Raw genomic sequence first — 19,239 nt, 5'->3', positions numbered from 1 at the left:
GCTGACAAGCTAGACGCCGCGTATTTGGCTCAGGTAGTGCATCCATCCTGAAATGAAGTTTATATTCTTAGCGATTATGGAAGAGGATGAAAATGAAACCACCTCACTTTTTTTGAGTGAGGATAATATAACTGACACATCAGAATCAATTGCACTGAAAGTAATGGAGTGAGGCTGCCCACATCATTACTCTGCAGACATTCCTTTTGCCTGCTCCTCCCACTGTTCATGGGATCTGATTCTGGTGGTTCATTCATTATATCACTTCTTTAGAAAGGCAATTTTGCAAAAATGTATTTCCCCCCTGGCATGCTGTTGAGAGGTTTCTTTTTAAGGGGTTGTAAGATACCAATGAAAACTAGCAGCTCATAAAAGACATATTTTAAAGCATTATTAATTTTTTTAATGCTAGGCTAAAATGAGAGACACAGGGTTTAATGGCTTAGGAGCTGGGCATCTCAAGCTCTGTTCCTAAGTCTTCTTTTTCTTTTCCTGCCTTGTGGCTGTTTTGTTTACTTGGACTGTACGTCTCAGGTGTACTAGGTGTCTGTGCAATGCGCTGTGTGCACAGCTCAAAGACACCATCAGTCAACCTGGTACTCTGAAGTCGCAAGGCTGGAGGAGGCTATTGTGATAGCCTTTTTGTCACAGACAAAAGCCTCTGTCTCATTATGCTACAACTAGCCTACTAACCATGGAGTTTAGAAAAAAAAAGTATATATTCAGTTTGTTGTTGCTGTCAGTCTTAGGTGTAATGAATGCAGGGGGCAAAAAGAGAAGGAGAAGAGAATTCATATTTTTAGAGATGACTAATTCTGGTGCCTAACTTCCCTCTGGGGGTTCAGCTAAGCACCTACTTACAGTGAGCTGACTCTCTCCAGAATGTGCCATCTACCTCTCACTCCTACCCTCACTAGCCTATTTAGCCTGCAATGCATTCCTCTGAGATGCTTTTGCAGGTAGAGGTAGTCTTCTGGAAAGGATCCATCAATATCAGCTGCTTTGGCACGTGTTCTAAATCTTATGGTACAGGTGCATACCTACGTTAGGGCTTCATTAAACTGTGTCTGCAATGTGATAGTCCATAGTCTCATTATGGGCTGTATTTGCAGATGGGACCTACGGACCAAGTTTTGTCCCTTACTACAACTAGGGAGGGAGAACGCATGTATTGTAAAACCCCAGAACAGACAGGAAGAGGTATTTGGAATGAGTCAAGTTAAGGGACATCTCTGACTAGTGCAACACAGCTGGAGTGGGTATTCCACAGTGGCCAGTTCATTTCAAAATAGCTACACTGGTTGCATGGGAATTCAATTATTTACACTGTTTTTCCTTCAACTAAAATATTGATCTTAAACTAATTACCTATTACAACGGATGGCTGTGCATCCTAAGTTATGCATTTGGGAAAGGGGCTTAAACATGACCAGAGGGTCATGCTTTGTGATTGAGGCTTAATTAGAAACAGAATGAGGGTGCCATAGGTGTAAAATTTTTAATATTTTTCTGTCACTGTTACTGACAGAATCCCTTAAGAATGTAAATAAGGAGAATTCAATTATTTTGAATTCTAATAGTTACTGAAGTAAAAAATATATTTTATTTGGCAAAAGAAATTTAGTTCAAAAGGAGCAGACAATCAAGTTCTCTTCTTATTTTCTGTTATTTGTAGTGGTATGTGGATTCCAGATTATGCATCTGAATTTGACAGTTGATACAGAGTGATGAGAAAAGGAGTGGCCTGTCCTTGAGTGCTCAGTTCTGTCATGGGCCCTATGCATTTTTGACTTCTATTTAATTTTCTTACAAAATGCATGAGGCAGTCCCTCACGACAGGAACATAACACCTGGGAAAGGCCTAGCAGGACACTATTGAAGGCCTTTCAGCTAAAGAATGAAGTCCACTAGCAAAGCTGAGTGGAGAACTGTGTCCAGTTGTCCCCACAGAAAGCCCTCTTCTGGCTAGTCCAGCAGCTCATTACAATGAGCACAACATCAACAAATGAAATAGTTAGTCCTATTGGACCTTGCTTTAAAAAACTATGTCTGGCCTCATCCATTAATGGCAATCTACAGTAATTAGTATGAAATAGTAGACTTTCTAGTTCAGTAGTTCCTCACTAGTGGAGTGGAGTGGTGAGGAGCGAATTAATTGTATATGGGGAATCGAGAATCCAGGCTGATGAACTCTGCTGTATCTGTGCTAGCTGCATGGGGGAAGATGAAGATGATAGTAGTCCTGGAAGTATTAGTATTTAATATTCCAGTTTTCTCAGTGCTCAGTCTGAGGAGGTTGGATTTGACTAATCTAGTTCATGAAAAACCTTGAGCTAAATCTTGCATTCCTCCTCTCTTATCGTAGCAAGACAACCTGTACTCATTCGAACCACACATTTGTGAGAAGTGAGAACTGGGCTCAGACTGCAGCATGGTCCACCATGGCTTCTTTATGCACCAGTGTGAAAAGACTGATGTAAGAGCTGGACAGATGAGGCCCCTGTAAAATAACCCCCCACAATAGAAGAGCTCAGGCTGGAGGCTGAAGTGCAGTGGCAGCAGCTGAAAGAGGCCTGATTCACAGGAAGCTGAAATTACCGTAATACCACTGATGCCATGATGTTTGACATCAGATAGCCAACACTTGTTATTTATATTAATTTATATTAATTCCCTGCAATAACTGACAACCTAATTGAAAGCTGGACAGATATAACGATTAAAAAGATGCATCTATGCTGTCAAATAACTTACCTGCTTTATACAGTCCTTGCTCCTATATGCATTGCATATATTTCCAGGCTCCCACCAGAAGAAAGCAGACTAGCTTCATTTGAGGTAAAAATCCAGATGAGTTTCTTTAGATGGTTTGTATCAGGGATTTCTCACTTTATATAGTATGAATAACACAGCTAGGTTTGGCTGCTTTCATCCTGAATAGTCCTCTAACATTACCCTAGAGGGTCTTATGTCCTCAGCTACTCCTGAATCCGTGCACCCTGCAACCCTGCCATGCCATGCCACTACCCAGAATATATAATAGATACCATTAACATCATGCTATAACCTCCCCTCAACTGGTAACAAAGTGCTCATATTACTGTAGGCACTTTGAGCTGAAAAACCATAAAAAGCTAATAATGCTGCATTAAGGCTGTTAGATGCTGCATGAGGCCCAGAGAAGACTGGGGTAAGTGCTATGGAAGGTGCCTGTGGACACTTCAGGCTGCAGAGGACCTCAAGCCACTGGACCATAAGCCTGGGGCAAAGGATCATTCTCAGAGAACTGTGCCTTAGCGTCATTGTGGTAGCTGTGTACTCCACAGCTGTGGCTGTGTAAGATCTAAATGTAGAGACAAGCAATGAGTTTGAACTATACATAGAAGGGAAGAGTCCCAGTGTGTTCCCGGGATCATCTTCTGCCTTACATGGTGCCCTGAGAGGCTGGATTTCTGTTAACAGTCTTTGGGTAGGCTCAAAACAAGGGTAATCTATATTAATTAAGCCAGTAAAGCCTTTCTGTATCTTAGTTAGCACCAATTTGGTTTTTTTTGTTTGTTTTTTTTTTGAGTTTTCTGGTTCCTGTGCCATCAATCATCAAAGTAACTGAAACTGAAAGTTTAGTCTGTTTCTGGACCCTTCCTTGGACTGTCCATCAGGGGAGCTTTTGGAGTGGAGGGGAAGTGATTCTTTAACATAAATAAGAAGAGAAAATGGAGTAATAAGGGAAGCCAAGCAGCAAAGCCAGCTTCTTTATCTGATTTTTTTGAGTGTGTCTTTGTGTGTTTGAAATGAGAGGAAAGAGAGAGAAAAAGAGAATGAGCAATCTAGACTAGGAAAGTGAATAGTCTCAGATGGTGCATTTTCCATTTATTTCAGTGAAAAAGAGGCTTTTTGCTGTTACTGTTTTTTTTTCTGTTTTATAAAAATACACCTATACTGTTTGAAATCAGCTTGAGATTTGTGTGGTGTTCACCCTTTTTGACCAATATGTGCAGCTGAAGAAATGTAGGAAACTGTAACTCTATGAACTGAGTTATTTCTGCCTCCTCTCTTGTTTCTGTGAACTTGGTTAAGTTTGCCTAAGTTTTTTACTTCTATCCATTTTCAGATTTTCAGAATCTCCACATTTTCTTCTTTCTCTGCCAGTTCTTATAGCATACGGAGAGATTCATATCATGTTTTGGAAATATACTCATTAGCTAGATAAACCTCACAGTTATAGAAGTGAGGTCCATCGAAGACCTAAGTTTACAGACTTTTGTTCCAGTCTCTGTTTCTTTAGAGATTTCGTGGTTCACCTGCTTAATGGTATCTGAGTTATATGAAAATTGAGGTAATAGCACTTTCTTACTTTTCAAAAGTCTTAAGAGGCCAAATAAAGTGTATGTGGTGCTCAGTACGTACTTTGAAAACAGGAGTTATATAAGTACTTTGGATAGGTATGTTAATCATGTACCTCTGATTGCCTCTCTTGACTAATTCCTCTCACTAGGACGACGCTGATATCAAGCAGCTTTTAACATCCATCACAGTAAACGCAAAACTTAAGCACAATGGCAAAGTTTTCTTTAAGAGGTTTTTTTAGATATGGAAGCTATATGACCCAAGTTTAGGGTAAATCAAAATGTAGTACTGTCCACAAAAATTTGATGGGCTGAACACAGAAATATTTCGTCTTGATACTGCAGCGATAAATATTAGAGTTCTACAGCGCACAGATCCAAATGTGAGAAAAAATAATTGCTTCTATTCTAATCATGTATACAGAGAATTTATTATCAAGCTTCATAGACTACTAGGAGGTAAGGGACTACTGATTGTCACTAATTATTGTGGGATGATGTCTATGGTAAGCGATGTCAATAAGATCAAGTCTGAGCAAGGGGATTTGAGAACGGTTTCCTATGGCTAAGGCAGAAGGGTGATCAAAACATGTAGTCTGTCTTCCAAAAGCACACTATCTTACTTGAAGAAGTGCTGCTTTAACCTAGCAAGGTGCTGGTTTAGCTCCCATCATGAACATTGTTTCCTGAGAGTCTGTGTTACCTGGTGGGCTTACCACTACATTTAATTTACTCTGAGTGCTGCACTAACAAAGTAGTGTTTACTTTTTAAGAATAGCCTTGTAATTTCTTTTCATTTGCATCCTACTGTACACAAGCAGATACAATATACACAATGCACTTTAATTAACCAAGAAAGTATGAGGAAGGCTGAGTACATTCTAATTACCTAAATTGTGACTGCCTCTGAAGGGAAATGTGGGTAGTGGTATGTCCTCTGGGAAAAACTTTTCTTTGATTAGCCTTATTGGTCACTGAAGATGACCAATAGAAGGTATTTCTAATGAAATACAGCTGCCAGTGCCTTTTATCTGTCTATAAATAAGGAGCTGGTGAATGCTGAAAACTCCTGAGGGACTGGTTTGTGTGTTCAGTGTTTCACTTTGATATCTGAAGCAAAAGTAAATAATAGTTTCTGTCCTATGTGCAGGAGCAAGACAGATTGTCCCTACTCATTGAATATATCCGAAATAAATTTCCATGTTGAAAATGTCTCTTTTGCATCTATTTCTTTAATATCGTGTAGTTCAATCCATAGGCCAAACTTCACCATTTTGAAAAGCTTGCCTTCATGATACTTATTCCTAAGATTTCTCTTTCAAACCAGGGGCACTCCATTTTGAATTGTTAACTAAAGATCACAGTATGCATTTGGAGGAATAGTGCCCGCCAATGACTAGAAATAATCACTATTGCTACACCTCCCCTTAGCTCCAAAAAAATCTAGTTGATTAACCTGGAATTTTATATATCATTTTTTAATCTAGTGCTAGAATTTTTCAGAAGAGTCTCAGAAAAAAGTGTAAGATGTTCATGGACAGGGTGCATTTAACTTCTTTCTCTCTTCAAAGATTTACCTAGTGCTCCTTTGGCTTATCATATCTCCACAGTAGACTTATGCTTAACAGAAATAGCCCTGATTGGTAGATTTTGAGTAGACGGATAACTGAACTATGATGCTTATGCAACACTGCAAGAATACCTATATCGAATCAAAAATATCATGATCACATAATCATGAATGTATTTTGAAGTATACAGACTGTTTGCCTCTTTAATCCGTCAGATATTGCTTATAGTCAAACAGTGCTTTGCCAAATCCAACATTCAGTAGATCAATCAGTCATACCTCATTCTGAACCTCTTTTAAGGACACACCTACAAAAGTGAAAATGAGGTGATTTTATATGCCAGTTTGGTTTCAAAAGTGTAACAACTTGATAATAAGCACTGCTGTTTATGTAGCTTCAAATTGTTTAAACAAATGGGAAAATGTTATTTCATCTTATATGAGAGATATGTGATCTTATTTCTGTAAATAAATTCTGCTAATGTTTATCCTACTCATTTTATAGATTCATAAATTGAGACTGTCTGCAGTAAGCAGCAAAGAAATTATTCCATAATTTTTATTGAAAAAGTTAAGGAAAAAGAAATGAGCAACTGGAGGATATAAGTACATAAGTACAGTTGCAAATTTTTCCACTGAAATTCCTTTTACTCAGGATTTGTAAATGTCTTGTAACCAGAAATTTTTAATAGGGAAATATCAGTTTCACCAAAAATGAGAAGACACAAAGAAACATCCCTTATTGTAGTAGATGGATGACGCCAACGAGGATGTGAAAGACATCATGATGAATTATGAGGGAGCTAATCATGAGGGAACTAGCTGCTTCCACAGGTCCACTTGAGCACCCTGTCTGAAAGGCTTTTACTATTATGCTTACTATTTCTTTGCATTTTAAGTTGAAAAACTTCAAAAGAGAGGTTTTTTGGTGATTTTTCTTTTCCTCTTGAAGGGGACAGGACAAATGGTGAAACGAAGTGCTACAAAACAGAGAAACTGTTTACCCAGCAGGTTCTAAGTATACTAGCAACCAGTTTATTTTACTTTGGTTTCTTGAATGAAATGGGCAAAATATTTTCAAATATTGATTCATTACTAAATAAAATTGATTATACACCTTTCTTTGGGATTAAATGAAAACTCTGGGGGAGAAGAGTTGCTATGAACACATAAAATCAGATGACACTGAAATCTTTCCGTAAACCACAATCTAGCTTTTCTAATTAGGTGCAGATAAAGTCCTTACATGGGCAAAGGGAGGAGGATAAGGAACACTGTGTTTCATAGTCTTCCAAATTAATTGTATCATCCGAACCACAGTCCTTTGTGTTCGTTACCAAATAACCCTTCTTGTCCACTGGACTGGCCCTATCCAAAGCAGTAACTGTTATAGGTCTAATTTTAAATGTGACTTGATTTCCATGTATTTCGATGATGATTAAGCATGCTTCTGAAATTCAGCTTGCTCATGACTATTTACCTGAACTAAGGTCTAGGCGATGTCATATTAAATAGTGTGTCTTGTTGAGGGGGGAACCCAGAAAAAGCAAAGAAGTTCTTTTCTTTGCACGAAGTCTACTAATTCAGTCTTTCAGGCAAAATAAAATCAATGAAAATGTCACTTCAACACTGATTATACCTCTACGCCTAAGAAGATAATGGAAAATGCCTTGGAAAAGTTGAACTTCTTCAGCTAAAAACACTGTCTCCCTAAACATGGCACTGCTTTGAGAAATGACTGTTTAAATGGCACTTTCAAGTGAACAGCTCTATTTCTGTGTACTTTCAAGTCATAAAGGACAGTAATAAATCAACTGCTGTGTATTTCAGTTAGCATTGCACAGCCAATGCAGCCAAGAAAAGTGTGAGCTGATCCATTTTTCTTCCTATGCATCATGCACAGAACCTTTTACGTTGCTGCAGATGGATACAGCTACACAAACCCATTCTGTTCTGGGTGCCAGAAATAGACCAAGGGCTTAATTTGGGCTACAGGGTATTTCTTGGGTGCAAGACTGTGGAGAGAAAATACATTACAGATTTGAAAGTATTATGCTAGGGGTAATTTCCATATTAATGAATGCTGATGGTCAGTGATTTATAGTAATCCTGTAGAGGAATATCACCTTTACAGTATCGGTTTCAGTAGAGTGTGTGTGAACATTTAATATAAAGGGATATTTTTTCTTTCCATTATTGACTGAGAAAAATTTAAATGCCTTATTGGGACAATAGTAGTTGTTGAGAATCAGCAAATAGCAGAGTACTCTTCTGCTGAATGAGAGGAAATTATTTTGCCACACACTGTGCCCTACCAGCAAATATTAAAGCATGTGTAAAAAGTTGCAGCTATACCCCTTACTTACAAAAGAACATGAATCAACTGATTCTTCTAATTTCACGCTTGTTCGTATGATGGCAGAGGACATTTTTTGCTAGATTTGCATACAATTTATGCTTGTCTGTATTGTGGTGATGGCTGAATGTATAGCTTAGTTCTATTCAAAAGTAGTTAGCTCCAGTTCTGTAGTTAAATAAAATTAAAAAGGAAATAAATTTGTAACGAATAGTTAGAATACTATAAGGTAAGCAGGAGGATACATCTGGCATTCACTCTAGAACTCCTTCAGCCTTAAACGAAAACTCTGGCAAGGAATAGTCACAACTGCAGGATTAGCAACAGGATTAGTGTTTTAGCCATCTTTTGTCCATTTGATTGAGACCAAATACAAGAGATACAAGAGATGACTGGAAGTGCTGCTTCTTTGTCTGTAGGTCCCTACCTAATTTAAGAGGACATAAGGACATTTTCTTATATTCTATTGTGAGAATTACCATTAATTTATTCAGGTGGAAGTCAAGTGAAGTCTGCTCATGCAATGAGTTCACAAAATGGTGATTCCAAAATATCTTTAGATGTGGACAGACTACTCCATATTGCTTATCTCAGGGTGTTTAGGGTTCAGACAGTCTCAGCGTATAGAAGGCTACCCTGTGAGGGACTCATACTGAAATGAAAAGAGATCCCTTCTGCGTAGTGATAGTTTTTGAGGGGTTCCAACAGGTAGCAAATATCCTAACAGGAAACTTCGTTGAGTATTTTTAACCCCACTAAACGCAGTGTTAAAGGAAGTCATAATGGGGCTGAATAAGAACTTTTGTTAAGTCTTTTTGCCCAGTCACAGGAACCTGGGCAAAGTAAGGCTGTACAGCCATCCATTGTATATACAAGTTGAGGCATATAAAGAGGTATTACATTTAGACTGCAAATGCTTTCAGGCAGGGCTGATGTTTCCTCCCTTTGTCTGCATGACCTGAATACTGTGGGACCTTGATATTTGTTGCTAATTTTATTTTTACATCATTCTAGCTCTGGATCTCCTTAAATGAATCATTAAAAAAAGATTTGTTCAGGCCTCATTTTTTTCGCTATTTCATTCATCTTACGTTCTGTTACAAGGAACTCTGAATTGGGATTTCAAAAAAAATTTTTAAAGCGCCTTTATGATAATATGTCTAGCAAGGCCCATATTCAAAAAAGTGCTTGTTCAACTTTAAATACATGCCTAAAACTTACTGACCTTAAGAGCTGAAATGGATGCTCATGGTACACAGGAAATACAAATGTAAGAGACGTACACTGTAAAACTGTAGTTTAAACTAAAAAAAATGTGTGAAAAGGAGAAAGAAACCATCAAATAAAAGAAAATAATTGAATAATTATGGAACTGAGCTGCCAAGTTTCGCATATGTGATTTAAAGTTTTGCATATGTGATTTAATTATGTTTTGTGTAGCAACAGTGTGAGAAAGTGCTGCCTAGGAAGCCTTCTTTTAGTTCTACAAAGGGCAGAATGCAACACCGAATTATTCAATATTCAAAAGCTCTCACATACCGAAGGTAATTCTAATACTAATCTAAGAAAAATCATTTGAGAAATGTCCTTTTCATTTTCATTTAGCTCTTGGGTTCTAGCTGTTAGTTGTAGATGTTAATAGTTTCATGCAGAAGGGGAGTTGAAGACAACAACTATTTCACTCTTCTACTCTTTTCTTGACAGATACTTATCTAGACCTATAACAATGAAGTCACCACACTTTTTCTAGGCAGTTTATTCCAGAGTTTCTCTACACCTTTACCATTTAGAAAATCTTTGATAATGATTAACCTGAACTTTCCTTGGTGCAATTTAAGGCCATTACGTCTTGTTTTATCTATGAAGAACAGATTATTACCAGCTCCTTGCAGGAGCTTTTAAAGCATTTGAAGTCTGTGCTGAGTCTTCTCTTCTCTAAACTAAACACTCTCAATTAAGGAGGCTGAAATGGATTAGAACTAAAACCAACCATCAAAAATAATAATCCACCAAAAACCTAAAAAGCTATTTATAAAGCTACCTCATATCATAAAAAGAACTGATTATAGACATTTAAAATAAACTCTTTTGATGTCGTGGCTGGCATGAGAGCCAGTCAGAAATGTTTAAATTAAATGTCTCTGTCATAGAGAATTTTTTATTCTTCAAACTTAAAACTTTTCTTCCAAAATCTGTCTAGTTTGGAAATTTTTGAACAGAAGATACAGCATCAGTAAGAAACTGTGTGTCATCCAGCCCAGAAGAGTGAATAATACCATACTTTATTAGATTTGGAAGGGTTAAGCTGAGGCCAAGGACCCTGCTGTTAATGATCGGGGATATGAACTCTAGCATCTCATACTGCATGTGAGTCTCCTAGCCTTTTGCTGTTGCTTTACCTGCGCTGGAGAAAGGTGCTCTTTCTTTTGATTTTTCACTTTGATAGGAGTTTGTTTCATCTTGGCTATGGTGTTTGAAAAGTTACATGCTTTCTGCATGAGAACGTTTCCTTTCCATTTCAAATTGACAGCATAACTGTATATGGCATAAGGAAGAACCTTGTATTGAACAATCAAGTAAAATCAGAGAAGGAGCATGCAACATGGAAGTGATGTGTGTTTCTGACATTTTGGATCTAATTTTGGAGAGACAGATGCACAGAAGTATTCAAGCACCGCAATGGAAAAGTAAGAACTTTCCTAGCTTTTTGAATCTTACTAGATATTGTGGTACTGCTAAGAGCTGGCCCTTAAGCAGAGACCTGGGCTTCAGTGTGTGCCAGCTGCTCTGCAAGGGCAGGGAGCCGAGTGCCGAGGGTAACAGCAAGGCCACACCGATGGTCTAAGGCCAAGCCGGGAAGCTGGGTCTGTTGGTCAAGATCCACATCAGTGAGATACAGGGCCAGGCACGTAGCAACATACCTCAGGCCGTGAACTAGGCAAGCACCTGAGCTTGAATGAGCTCCCAAGTGAAGAGAGCCCATGACAGAATGCAGTGAAACCGTCATATGAAAAAGCCACAAAATCAGAGGTTTTGCAATCTTGCAATCATGAGGAGAGTGTAGCTGCACATAACAAGCCTTTCTCACTTTATTTACCACAACTCTATTTTGTTATTAATGAGATTTGCTTTGGTGTGAGTGAGATTTCTAGGAAAGCATACGCCCATACGGTAACATAAGGAAATTGCCATGAGATTGATTTGCTTGCTGACCAGAACTAGACTGATGGGTCTATCTGGATTCTCTAGGAAGAAATTTCAGTGAATGCTCTGAATTTGCTGACATACTAAAATAAAATATCCTTGCCACAATATTAGCCTCTCATAGCAGTGGAATGAAGAGACTTTGAAGGAGTTGCAGGTTCTGGGTATTCTCTGCCGGCTGGATCTTCTCTCCCAGGACTGACGTGATGCTGCCCTAAAGTGAATGTCTTTCCCTGTTTTTCTTGTTTTCTTTTAACTAGTCTTTTGCAGTCCTTTTTTCAGACTGGTGTTTTTAATTAACACTTCTTCTGATGAACAGCAAGTCTTACATATACTTCCTCCGTACGATAAACTTAGCAGTTTTGTTCACAGAAGAGCTCAAAAACAAACACTTGTGTGCATACGACTTGTGGATTTACAGTACTCTTTGCTTTTAATTTTGGTTTTAATTTATGCCGTGTCTAAGAGGAAGTTCAGTGAGGTTCTGAGCTCTTATGTCCTGGAACCTTGTTGCACTTGCAGACAAAGGAGAATGGACTTCCTGTGGCTTACTTTGCATAGCCGTGTACTTTACACAGGAAATCCCTTGAATCCCTGTCTTGGCCCATGGGAGCTCTGTGAGTCAACTTTGTCCCTTGCGTGGTATAGTGTTCCTCATTTTATTTGATGCTGAAAAGACAAGGAGAAACAATTCCTACATACAGGAATATTAACTTTGCCTTCAGTATGAACACACTTCAAAATCCAAGAAAGGAGGTGTGTAATTTGATAGGTAGTTTCTCTTTCACCAAAGCCATGCCAAGGGGTCACCTTGTATCCCATAGGGCATTTAAAAAATCATTAAAATGAGCAATGGAACACATTATTGTTCTGAGTCATCCACTTTCTTCATTTTGTAGCAAGAACAAGGACAACTTTATGCATTTGTCCACTGAAAATATTTCAGCCTTTGCTGAGAAGCCTGGGAGTCCATTAGCAGGGGGGAAAACAGAAGGTCCAAGTGTTTGATTAGTTTACCTGGGGATTGAATTGGATACTGTGGCAGGTGTTTCTAATCTTCTTTTTCAAAAATTACCAGGTCAGTGATAACTGCCCATTGAAAGAAGTGGCCAAAGAAGCATGTTCCATGCAGCCACAGCTTGTGATTGTTGTCATCATCATCCTTTATATTTTGCTTGCAGGGTGGTAACTTCTGGCTGTATGCTAAGTCCACAGGTAGCATTACTCATATTGGGATGTCACTCGAGGGCAGCTGAAACATCACAATTCGAGAATTTTCCTTATCCAACAGACTATCACTTTTTGGGTAAGAGGTAATTTAATGAAGCATCTTGAAGGATAAAACAGCAATGATTCAGAAGATTAGCTCATGGTTCACAGTATGAGAGAGAGTGAGATGTTTGTGTACCAGAATTTCTATTTCAATGCTTGAAGGTGAATAGACACTTCACAAGCAGCCATACTCACAGTCATTTTGTAAGAAGAAAAATTCTGAGACTCATTTGAAACCCTCCTGCTTGAAGGGACAAGATTTTTGAGTCATCTTTTAGCGCTGACAATTACTTAGTTGCTTTGCTGATGACTGTATTCTCTCCTTTCTTACTTTATATAATGAAGTTCTGGTGTAGCCCAAGCCATTCTTTCAACTAAAAGCAAAACACGACAAGAAGGGGAGATGGAAGCCATTCATCACTATGTTTGCCACTCTTTTCTGAGCCCTAATTAGAATTAACCTTTGTTTCAGGATGACTTTGTGGTTTAGTTTCTGCACACCTTTCACTTCCAGGGAGAAATTGCTATTTTGCAATTTTTTTTTAAAGTGTAACATATCCCTCATTTTTCTAATTCATTTGTGTTGTCACTTATGGTGTACATATGTACAAACACATAGAAATAAAAATTCTTGGCACTAAAGCAGCTGCCATCTGCACTGTAAACTAAAGCCTATGTAAATATAGTACAACAACAACTTTTATCTAAGTCAGAGAGAATATGAAGGAGGGGAAAGGTATAAAGGAGAAAATTCACCTCCCTTCACCATGATAGAAAAAGAGGATCATGATTTTTTATGAGATACTGCGCAATATAGACTGTCTGTTCAAAAATCTGCCTCTTTAGTAAGAGTAAAAAGTTTTTCATTCCAAATCACTACAATAAACCAGCTGGTTTGGTTATACACTGCCTCCAGCAATGACTTGTGTTGGACTGGAAAAATAAGCAAGCAGCCTTGTCAATTCTATAACATGTGAGTCCACCAGAATTTTTTCCTGTAAGAACCAGCTAATGCACTACTACTTTACTGGAGTAAAGTTGCTACTGCTACTTTACTGGAGTTTGAGGCTTGCATCAAGACTGATCCCATTTTACCAATTACTTTGTGCAAATGCTTATGAAAACCTAAATGAGCTATTTTTATGGGTTATTTGTATCTATAATTTACTACTGTTTCTGAAGATAGAATTGTTAATGTTGAAATATTTGTTTGGGTTGTTTTTGACTCGTATAAAAGCTACGGATGTCTAAAATTACATACCTAATGTACAGGAGCTTCACCATTAAAATGAAATGTCTTCCTTTTAAAATTTTTGTTATGTTGTTTTATGGAACTGGGAGACAAAGAAAAGAAATTGTGCAGTTGAAAACTGTGATGTGAGTCTGATGCAAAAGCAACTAAAGTAAAATAAAATGGTTCATATTTACTGTGATGGAGTTTGGCTCTGCCAGACTTTTAGACTGTATTTTTATACAAGTTTCCACACATTTTTAGGAATTGTGTATTTATCCCTGTATATTTGTCCTTGAGTGTTATATTAACCTTACTACTCAAAGTCATTACAATGAATCTGATGAGGAGAAAAGCATAGCAGCTAAAATACCATTTAGGACTCCTTTTTTTGTCTCATGTGCTTGCTGCTAATTGTAAACGGAAGACTTCAAAAGTGTTACAAACAGTGGTTTTCTGTTCTTCCTGTAAGAGCTCTTCTTTGCTCTAACCGGTGGAATAAAAGTAAGTTGAGTGGTTGTGTACTCAACTGAAAAACTAGTTTGAGAGAGGGAGGGGAAAAAAAAGGTCTTGTAATAGCAAAGTAAAGTTTTATTTCTTCTTTTCTTTCCATTGGTTTAAAAAGCTGGTGTAAAGCTTAAGCTTCTACAGATTTCTCAGCATTCGAAGAGAGAGTTGTTGAGTGTAGTTCTACTCTTGACATTAGAAACTACTAATAACATCCAGTGGAAGAGCAGACTTCAGCCATAAGTCGCTTATTTTATTTTTTTCTTTCTTAGAACTTTTGTTACAAACTGCATGATGTGCCTTTAAAGATCTTTTTTTCACTGAAACCTCATTTCTCTGGAGTGTACAAGCCACTTTTTATAAGTGCATTAATCAACTTTCTAACTATACAACAGATGTATCACTTGGAAATGAGGATCAGAGTACCAGAGGGATAAAGGTTACACATTTCTCTTCAGACTCAATTTATTGTTAGGTCCTCGTTGAAATTGCTTGGTCATGTTATGCATGTTTCCTTTTTTTCTTCAATATAAAATGCTAGCATCGTGAGTGAAAGCTTTGCAATTTTTTTTTGGTTGTACAGTTTCTTTGTTTTATGGAAAAGAAGAGGCTTTATGCCAACAGACTTTTGCACATTAGAATTAAATTTTTTTTGTTGGGTCTTGCCCTCTATATTCTGACCCTTTCTGAATATAAGGAACAAGTAACAGTCCAAGAAAAATAAACGGCAATATTAAAACAAAATCCTTCAATGATTTATAGGTCTTGGCTCTGACTTAGAGCTGTCATCACTACAAGTGCTTGTGTTAGAAAGAGGAGATATAAACTGCTGGGTCTGATCAAAGACTTTAAAGCTAATAAACAGGTTTCTGGGTAGGTTGCCAATCTTTTGGAAATGAACTTTCATTAGATCTTCTGGGGGGAAGGAATGAAAAGGAGACAAGAAAAAGATAGTGACTGATGCGTTTGCAGAGGAACGGTGAAGATGAAGCAGAAAAAAGGGGCGATGTGCTGTGTTGTCATGTTTTGCTTTTCTAAAGATCTTTGAGTACAAATCATAGCGGACATGGCCGAAGTCTACAGCTGTGACTTGAGGCTCATCGCCTGAGGACATGTGTGTATCTTTGTGTTATAAGGACCTACCCCTAGAAATAAGACACTGCTTGAGAACAAATACAGAGAAAGAACTGCAATAACTTACTAGAATAAGTTCTTGAAGAGGTCAGGGCATACTTTAGACAGGAGGTTTACATTATATACTGACAGAATTGAACAATTTTTGAGGGTCTTCCATATATTTTCTTTTTCTCTGAAAATGGGTTTAAGATATAAAGCTGTATGCTGTGCGCTTGCATGTCTGTGAGGACCCCTTAGAGAGAAAAGAACTGCTCAACAGCACCTAAGTTCTTCATTACATTTAAGAAACAAATTAAATCTTGCTTGAATGACCCCCCTGAAATGATGAATGTTGTAAAGCTTAAATGAATAGAATTATAAAGCTAAGTCTTGTAAAATCAAAATTAAGATTGGAATAGGATTAGACCATAACTGCATTTCTCAGTTCTACTCTAAGCTTTTCCCTCCTCTCCCACATGATTTCTAGTTTGTGCCTCATTTACTCTCCCAGAAAATTATCACGTTCCAATGCTGTAAATAGAAAACTCCATTTGCTCCTTCTCAAACACATCTAAGCCTTTTTGGCATCCTCCCTTCCTCCATTTTCTATAGGAAGGATGTATAAAATTTGTTAAAAATTGTACTGAAACACTACTATCTGTTTTGTGTAAAATGAAGTGAATAGATAGCACTCTTTTGCACAAATTAATGGAGGACTGATTCTTACAGAACTCTTAGTTTTCAGAGGTCTTAGTTTTCACTTCTGCCTAAAGAAGAAAATACACCTTTATTGGGCATAATGGTTGTGCAGAAAACTGTCAAACATTGCTGAAGATATCTGGCAGTGTTTGCAGAGAGTCTGAAATAATAAGTCTGGGTGCTAACTAGCAAATGGTTTCAAGATACTAGTGATAGTATGTTAAATATTTACACTATCGGGACAAATCTGAAGCTGCTGTGAATGCTGTGGCTTAAAAGGATTGTTGTGGTGTTTACTATATGAATCTACAGAGTATGTTTGTCAGGAAATAGTCTCTGTAAACAGCACATGTTATAAACCTGATATTCATTTCTTAAAAACATTTCAGAATATCACACTTCCTCCAGTCCAGAAGAGAACTTCTGGCATTCTTGCAAACTGACTCACTTGTTTTAAGCAGGATCAAGAAACAGAGCAGAGAACAGAAAACTTGGATTGAAATAAAAGCAGAAGTGTTCAGTGACAAAGGGTTAAGGGCAAGTTTTGGGATGTAGACTGGAATCCAGACTCCAGAGATAAGCTAGAGCCATAATTTGGGATGTATCTGATGTAATGTAGACATTTACAGTGTCAGTGTCTGTGTCTGAGACAGTCACCCTTGGCTGCATTTCTTTCCAAGTAATCAATGGAGAGTTAAAGGCAGTTTTAGAGCACAATACATATGACCTGCGTTAGACTTCTACTTTGGTTTGAAATTGCTTCCTGTACTTATAAAAAGATCCTGGATAGATTATTTCAGATATAAACAATATGAACATTCACATCTCATTAACTGAATCTCACCTATACACATTGTTATAGTTTTGTAAAAATATCTTTTGCTCTACCTTCTTCCTGCTGTTAAGATTAAACAATATTTTGTTTTAAAAATACTTTTTGGATCCCTGAATCTACCATTACTCACAACCCCCCAAAGGGAAGATCTTCAGGAACTATTTATGGTCAGGCCTGCTGAGTGATTAAGGTTTGTATTTAGGCACTTGGAATAAGATTAGGCAAATTGCAACCTTTCTTGCTGAGAGAGGTGAAGACATCAGAACTAACACATCATGATCCATAAGACCAGATAAGTCATTAAAAGACCAACTTGTTCTGCAGCTACAAGTAACATTTAACTATTTCATTTCTCATTGACCCACTGAAGGCCACAGGATTAATTAATAGAATCATAGAATAATTTAGGTGCAAAGGGGCCATCCGGTCCAACCGCCCATGCAAAGTGGTACCAACTTAAAGTAAGTTGACTTCTTCAGTCTGGTTCTGAATATTTCCAGGGAAGGATATTCCACATCTTCAGGCAACTTGTTGCAACATATTATCACCCTCCTGGTGAAAAAAAATTACTTGTATGTAATCAGAATTTTACTTTTTGTAGCCTTTCACCCATTACTGTGCAGCTCCAAATAGTCTAACTCTGTTTTCTCTAACCCTCCCACTGTGCAGTTGAAGACAGCTGTAAGATTCCCCTCAATCTTCTTTTCTTCATGCTGAATGCACCCAGTTCTCTCAGCTTGTTTTTGTACGTACAGTGCTTTAGACACCTATTCATACCGGTAGCCTTCTGCCAGACTAGCTCCAGTATGTTAATGTGTTTTTGAGAGTGAAGCGTCAAAACTGGTCACAGTACTCCAGATGCAGTCTGACAAGTGCCTTACAGAGGGGAAGAGTCACTTCCCAGGACTTGCCGGCAACACTCTTGCTAATGCAGCGTAGCATGTTGTTGCCTCCCCTATCGTACTGTCCATCAGGTACTCCCTCACTCCCCCTATGCATCTACTTCTCTTCAGGCTTTGGGTACCAACCCCCACTGAACTTTGACTAAGGCCCGCATCACCAGATTAGCAAGCCTCTGAGCACAGATGCTCTTGTAGCACTTTGTCAGATGGATCTCCTCTCTCCCCATCTGTCCTTACCTTAGTTAGTAAAAAGTATATATGAAGATCCATACTGTATTTCCTGAAGTTACAGATGAAAAATTTACAAGTGCAATAGGAAGGACTAGCAATGGGGGAACTAGCAACATGAGCGTGTGAACGTTTTTTAATACATGGCCAGATCCTATTTTCCTGTAATGATTGTTTGAGTTACTAAATTTTAGGAGACGTTTACTGAAGATAAGATCGGTTAGTACAAGGAATTAAGGCTCTCAGATCTTTTAAAGAACTGCATCCTGTGCTATTCTGTTTTCCATCTTCTGCCACTTTTCATGGCTCACTTTTCTCTGTCTCTTTGTGAAACATGTAGCAGACAAACTATATCTAAACCTAATGGGATTTGAAAACTGTCCAGTATGTCTACTTCTGATTCAAAATGAGATCACTACAGGAACTAGAGTGTTTTGCGGATAAGTGCTATGCTGAAATAAATCGATATACAAGCTTTCTTCCTGTCTTATCAATTGCCCAACTATCTGGTGACAAAGATTACTTCTGTGGAAAGAAGATTTTTATCCTCCATGCTGTCAGCCTAGAGCATACCTGACTAGAATGAGGTATATTTTTGGTTCTACTGGAAGTTCTTTGTGTACCAAGTGTAACTATTAAATGTCTTTGCCATATTAAGCAAAATTGGGAGATTTGTGCCTGTATTCTCCCATATTTTAAGTGTGGAACCATTACATTGAAACCAATATGTTTCCAGGAAAAGTTTCGGCTTGGGAGAAAACAATACTCCGTGTAAAATGCGCTCATCCCCACTTATTAGACAGGGAGGCTGCACATCTTCACAGGCACTGTTGTTCCTCCTCTCTCTGTTGTCTTTGGAGATGAATCATCAGCAAACGCTGGAATTGGAATTTGAGAAGAATGACTGCAATGTTTTGTAAAGTCTGACAGATATTCAGTATTACAGAGACTGGATGATTATTCCACAAGTATT

The sequence above is a fragment of the Struthio camelus genome, chromosome 2, assembly GCF_040807025.1.
Source record: "Struthio camelus isolate bStrCam1 chromosome 2, bStrCam1.hap1, whole genome shotgun sequence".
Lineage (NCBI taxonomy): Eukaryota > Metazoa > Chordata > Aves > Struthioniformes > Struthionidae > Struthio > Struthio camelus.
The sequence above is the reverse complement of the archived record's forward strand: the minus strand, read 5'-3'. Positions refer to the sequence as shown.